Here is a 7360-nt window from a genome sequence, read left to right on the forward strand (position 1 = left end):
GTTTAAGGTTGTCAGATCTCATGCCCTGAATTCAAGGGAAAGATGAAAGAATAAAGGGGAATCATTTTCTCCCTCATTGTTAGTGTTTAATATAGTGCACCAGTACTCTCTGAATAGATAATTTTTTTTTAATATTTTGAGACATTTAAATATTGCTCATCTGACAATTTATATCTTTTTATGGAAAATTATATACACATATGTGTATATATTTGATTTTTAAGCAGTTTTCTTCAGTTTCCAATCCATTATTTATGGTTCAGTTACATATAGAATTATATAAATAGTAATTTAAAATAGAGTATCTGTAGTTAATTATAACATACATGTAGTCCAAATTAAGGAAAATGTAATGTGAATGCAAATTATTTTGTATTATCATAGGCACTGCTTTGTATATAGTGTGTATTCACTAAATATCTAGTAATTGAATGAATCATAAAATAACAGTGTACAGTGCTAGGAAAAAAAACCTAGAGGCTTTTTAACAATGCTCTTCTATTTCGGATACAGTTTTCTTAAAACCAAGCAGTTGGAAATTGTCAATTGTCTGATTAGTTAAATTTCTGATCTGAAGAACATGCATGTTTTACCTAAGAAAATCAGGAAAAAGTTATAAATAATTACGATAGGAAATGAATGTTTTTTAAATGAAAAGGCTAACAAGAATAAATCATAGCTTAAATTTCTTTTTACAGGTTGTGTGTGGATAACAGAGGGAAGGAGAGACTGAGTGGGGGGCCTCACTTTGGTGAGAGCCTTGTTGCCCACTGGAGCCTGCCCCGGGAGAACTGTGTAAAGGTATAAACCTAGGAAACAACATTCGTTTAGTCATGTGTGTCATTCTATTTCCAACTAGAGGCCCAGTGCACGAAATTTGTGCACAGGTGCGGTCCCTAGGTCTGGCTGGCAATCGAAGCGCGAGCGTCTGGCATGGAAGGGCAGATCCCAGCTGACCTCTGGGCCCTGGGCAGCACCTGGGTCCCCAGGCCCCCATGTGCCCCCCTCCGCCTGAGTCATGGTGCCCGAGTCCCCATGCGGAGATGCGGTGAGTGCAGCCTGATGCCGCAGGCCGGGGCGCAGCCGGCCTTGCAGACTGGCTCCTGTGCATACCCATGGGGAAGGCGACTGGCCCCTGTGGTCCCAGTGGCTGCGGTCTGGCTCACCTGGAAGAGGCCACATGGGTGCAGGCTTCCTCGGCGCACGAGCCCTTGCATCCCAGGCAAGAGTAACAGGGGGAGTGAGAGCAAGCTTGGCAGACACCCCACATTCTCACCGCACCTCTGTCCCCGTCACTCCTGCCCCCAGGTAGCCAGTGAGAGGTTGCAGCCCCCTGCCCAGGGGCTGCAGGAGGTTGGTCACCACCACCCACCCCCAGTTCCCTGTCCCAGCCCAGGTCCTGGCCCCGATCAGGTGATCAGGGCCTCCTGGCTTCCGGTCACCATTTGTGGGGTGATTGGCAGGGCAATTGAACCCCTGCTTGCACCTGCCATGGCCTGGTGTCACCAGCTCACCTGCTCCACCATCCCGTCCTCCTCTCAATGGGGGCCATCAGGGCTGGCAGTGCCTCCACATTGCCAATGCCCGCCATGTTCCGCGCCATCCCCTGGTGGTCAGCACACGTCATAGCGAGTGGTCAAACTCCTGGTCAAACAATTTTGCATATTAGGTTTTTATTATATAGGATTGTATCCTCCTGAGCCCAACATGACCATTTGTATAGAGGAAATAGAATGAGCTATTTATTTATATTTACTATAATCCTTTTAAGAAAGATTTTTGGGTGCAATCTTGATAAAGAATGATTTTTTTAAAATTATAATTTTCCTAATATTCATCATTGACTACAATTAATTCTAAGTTTGTCAGCAATATTAACATGCTCAGAAAATCAGATGACATTCTAAACATCGATGAAAATAAAAGAATCTGTTGTGTTCATAAGCAAAAAAATTTGGTGCTAAATATTTCAATACCTGTAGAAGTTCTCTCTATACTATTACTTACTCTGTGGTAACTACCTTTATTACATTTGATGGGAGATCGTTTATCTGAAGTGTATTCACCCAAATTAAGCAGTGAAAATTTTTATGAATCTAGTATAGGGATACTGGAAATATAAAGAAATATAAATTCAGGTTTTGACCCTCAAGGCATTTTAGTCAAGTTGGAGTGGGAGGTAGTGTGGAAGAGATAAGCAGGTAAATATTATATCAGTAATAAATGGTCTGAGAGATACTGCACAAGATGGAAAACAAAATCTTGTAAAAACGACATCCAATTTTGCAACTGTGAGGAGAGGTGGCTAGGGAAGACTTCCTAGAGAAAGTGCTACCCGAGTTATGTTGTTAATTAACATTACCTCTAGAAGGATTTCTTGAAATTGGTAAAATTACACATTAAGCTCGATTCGCTCTCCTCCCTCCTTCCTTCAGTTCTGTGAGGTGTATTAGGTATAAGAGGTCTGGGGCCATGTGTGGCAGGGATCAGTTGTTTGCCCCCTATTTAATTCTGCTTCTTTCCTTCTTCCTCAAATACTACTTGAATTGTGGATAGAATGTCCATACTCTATCTTGGATGACGACAAAAGCCACACCCTAGGGATGGCAGAGAAAACATCTGGATGTAGCCTGGGACTCTCGGGACTTGAAGCAGCAGCGCCAACATAACAACTCTGAGTGGCTTCCTTCACATTTAAAAGTGAAGGAAAAATGCTGAGATATAAATTCTTTTTATTTTCTTGTTATTTTTTTTAATTTCAGCTTTTTCTCTAAACTTATTGGGATGATATTGGTCAACGTGAGATATAAATTCTATTATAAATTCTGAACTTCTCTGATAGAAATTCTATCTTGATTAAGCTAATGTTATTGGTGGTGGGGGGGAGAGGTGTAATCTGCTACTCTAAGCTAAACTTATTCTTATCTGATACATCATGTCTATCTTACCAGCACTTAGAACAATGCCTAGTATGTCAGGTGCTCAAGATTTTGAATGAATGTATGAATCTCCACACACACACATCAAAATTATATACGTAAAAATTGCCTCATGCTTCAATAACTCCTAATTATTATTTTTTTTTTTGATGAACCAGATATTCTCATTACTTACCTTATTATTTCCTGAGAGTAAGGCAGGTCTTTACAGAAGCTGCTTTAACTCATTCTGGTAATTGGACTATTAATTTCTTTGATATCTCAATTTGAACTATAACAGTCAAAAGTTAGTTGACCTTCCAAATAGCCACACTACTTTCCTCTCTTTACAGACTACACATTGGCAATATGGTATCATATTATTGCAAATAGCAAACAAAACTGACAGAAAACTTGAACCAAAATAGGTACGTTTGCCAATTGTGCACTGATGGACATATGTTGTGTTGTGTTTATGTTCTGCTTACCCAGCTCTCAGGGAGATGCTCAGAATAGCAACCATGCCAATATTAAAATTCTTCCAAACACATGCTCTGTTGAAAAGCTCTACTTATTAGGGTCAAGACAAAGTTGTCAAGAAGATTTATATCATGTAGTTTGTTCTACATATGATGAAGTCTAAAGAGTAAACATTTTAGGGGGGAAAAAAATCAACCTTTCAAATTATTCCAGTCCATTACCTGGTAGTGTGTTTTTATTTCACATTTTGATTTGCAACAAAAAAGCATTAGACTTAGAGATCTAAGCTTTTTATAACTTTGGTGCAGCTTATTTTTACTGTCCATCTCTTTGTAAAATGGCGGAATGTTTACCCACCACATTTCATCATGTACATTGAAATAGATAACATCATGAAATAGCTTGAACTGCTGATATAAATGCTTTAAAATAAAGATGGTGTTTTCTTAGAGAACAGAGGAAAGGTAATTTAAATTAGTGCAATTTGCATGCTGTTCCCATCTCTGAGCAGCTTGCTGTGATTTATTCCTCTGTTATCCATCACTTATTTTTTAAAAATATATTTTTATGGATTTCAGAGAGGAAGGGAGAGGGAGAGAGATAGAAACACCAATGATGAGAGAGAATCATTGATCGGCTGCCTCCTGCATGCTCCCCACTGGGGATCCAGCTGAAACCCGGGCATGTGCCCTGACTGGGAATTGAACTGTGACCTCCTGGTTCATAGTCGAGGCTCAACCACTGAGCCACACTGGCCAGGCCGTCCATCACTTATTTTCAAAATGATTACTCAGAAATAAAACTGGAGTAGTACTTGTTCCGTTCTGATATAGTGGTATATTAGAATTGCCCTCTATGGTTCATTTAAGGATGAAGATGAGTTGCTTTTAGAAGCAGTTAAAAGAAAGAAAGAAAAAAAAAAAAAGGAGAAAGGAAGAAAAGAAGGAAGGGAGGGAGGAAGGGAGGAGGGGATGGAGGGAGGAACCACTCTGTACCATGATTCTATTTATCAATGAGTTAATGCTTTTGAAGCTCAAATTGATTTTTCAAAGTCTTTCTTTTTTTCTGTTCAGTACCTCCATTACAGACAACTATGTTTGATAATTCCTTCTTTTCAGACCAGAAAAAAATGATCATCAGAAATAACTTTCTCTTTTTCAATCCCTTCACACTTAAAGGTTAATGGTTGCAGCGCTGAAGGAGTAAATATAATTCCATGCAATTAGAGAGCAGAATCAAAAGGGAGAAGCTGAAGGAGACTACTGATGGAGATGGGTTAGAGAAAAGGGCTGGGAGTGTCTCAGAAGGAAGAATCTTCACCAGGCAGCTCAAACGGCTCTCAGAATTGTTCCAAGGTATTTATGTACCTACACAGCAGCCTCTTGTGTTGTGTTCAGGAACTCATTGAATCAGAATTGCTGTGGCTTGAATAGGCCTCATTTTTTAAAATCTTGTTGTACAGGAGGAAGTAGAGACAAGACAATATAATTTGCAGAGCCCAAAGCAAAATGAAAATGTTGGGCTCCTTGTTCAAAAATTCTTAGGCATTCAATGGCAACAGCAGAGCATTCAAACAATCACAGGATGCCTCTGAGAGCAGGGTCCTTTGTGACTACACAGCCTGTGTGCCTATAAAGCCACTCCTGAGACAAGGTCAGACGGGTTAAATTATTTGCCGAAGGTGATAAAACTGGTTAGGAGTGGATCTAACATTCTGATTCTTTGTTTAGCTTTTCTTTCTTCTGCATGCTATTATTTCTTTATATTTGCTTCCTGTGTAGCTTAGAATAACATAGATTTACTCATTCATTATTTAATAAATATTTCTTGAACCCAGACTATGTGGCAGAAACTATATTAAGAACTCAGCAAACAAATTTGGAGGGCAACTTGGCCATATAAGACAAATGCCTTAAAATGGCTCTCTCTTCCTCCCTTCCTCTCTCTATTCCTTCCTTCCTTTTTTTTTTTCCTTCTTTCCTCCTCTCCCTGTGTCCCTCCCTCTCTCTCTTCTTTTTGGCACCTGTTTGGCCCAGAAATAACACTTTTTGGAATTTATCTAAGTCAGTAATATGAAATGTGAGCAAAATTATACATATAGAGCTGTTCATCATAGTGATATTTTTTCCCTCATAAATGCCCAAAAATTTGGGGTTTTGTTAGGCATATTTTGGTATGCTATGTTAACAAATGACCATTAAAATTTTGTTGTAATATATAATTAGTAAAAAAGCAAGGTTTAAGTAATATAACATGATTTAAAAATTAATTTTTATTGTTGTTAGAAAATATCTGTTTGTATTCCAGCCAGTGTGGCACAGTGGTTGATGGTTGAGTGTCAACCACGAACCAGGAAGTCCAGTTTGATTTCCAGTCAGGCCACATGCCTGGGTTGCAGGCTTGATCCCCAGTGAGGGGCATGCAGGAGGTAACTGCTCAAAGATTCTTCCTCATCTTTGATGTTTCTATCTCTCTCCCCATCTCCCTTCATCTCTCTGAAAAATCATTAAAAATGTGTTAAAGAGATGAAAACATCTGTTTGTAACAGATATTTTGGAAAGGACATATACCCAAATGTTAACAGTGATTAACTTTTTGTATTTAGTTTTTCTCTTTGTATTTGGCTATATTTCCCAATATTTCTTTATTGAGCACATATAATTCTTATAACAAAATTTTAAGTTCCATATATATTAAACTATGGAAATCTATATTTTTTCCATTTTAAAAACAATTTATTGGGGTGACATTGGCTAATAAAATTATATACGTTTCAGGTGTACGATTCTATAATACATCACCACTATATTGATGTATTGTGTGTTCACCACCCCAAATCAAGTCTCCTTCCATCACCATTTATGTTTTCTTAAATGCCTAGAGAAGAAGAGCAGCAATTCTGTTTTACTACAGAAAAATATTAATGATTAATTTTCATATATCAAAGTTTATGATAGACTAAACTAAATGTTCATCATAAGCTTGAAATATTCCCCTTATAGTTAGTTGAAAGGATTTTTACAGGTTATATAACCTAATCTTCCAAATGACAAAATTGACTCTACTATATCCTGTATAAGTAACATAAACTTACTGAATTTAGAGATAGATTTATTTTAGTCATGAAAAAGTGGATCTTAGCTAAATTATAACAAAGAGAAGCCTATTTGAAACCAGAACACTGATATTCTGTGACTTCACTATGGATATTTAGGTGTATTTGTGTATGGCAGTGGTCGGCAAACTCATTAGTCAACAGAGCCAAATATCAACAGTACAACGATTGAAATTTCTTTTGAGAGCCAAATTTTTTAAACTTAAACTTCTTCTAACACCACTTCTTCAAAATAGACTCGCCCAGGCCGTGGTATTTTGTGGAAGAACCACACTCAAGGGGCCAAAGAGCCGCGTGTGGCTCGCGAGCCGCTGTTTGCTGACCACTGGTGTATGGTAAAGGAGTGGGTGTGTTATTGAATAGACACTCTTTGAAAAATCCATCCAAATGAATAGTTGACTTTTGGCCACTGTACTTGTTATTTAGTGTCACCATTCATCAGAAACTGTTTTTAAATGCCTTGATAGAAAAATTAGGAGCTCTTCACCTAGAGCGCTGTCATAGAGGCTGGTCTACCTAGGACCATGGTCGGCAAACTGCGACTCGCAAGCCACATGTGGCTCTTTGGCCCCTTGAGTGTGGTTCTTCCACAAAATACCACAGCCTGGGTGAGTCTATTTTGAAGAAGTGGCATTAGAAGAAGTTTAAGTTTAAAAAATTTGGCTCTCAAAAGAAATTTCAATTGTTGTACTGTTGATATTTGGCTCTGTTGACTAATGAGTTTGCCGACCACTGACCTAGGACAAGGGGCTCATTCAGAACCTCACTCGGTGACTTATTTTATATTTATAACTGTATGGGTAAAATTTTTAAAATAATTACTACAGTTTTAAAAATGAAAAGGTAA

The sequence above is a fragment of the Plecotus auritus genome (genome assembly GCF_963455305.1).
Source record: "Plecotus auritus genome assembly, chromosome: 3".
In the NCBI taxonomy this organism is placed as follows: domain Eukaryota; kingdom Metazoa; phylum Chordata; class Mammalia; order Chiroptera; family Vespertilionidae; genus Plecotus; species Plecotus auritus.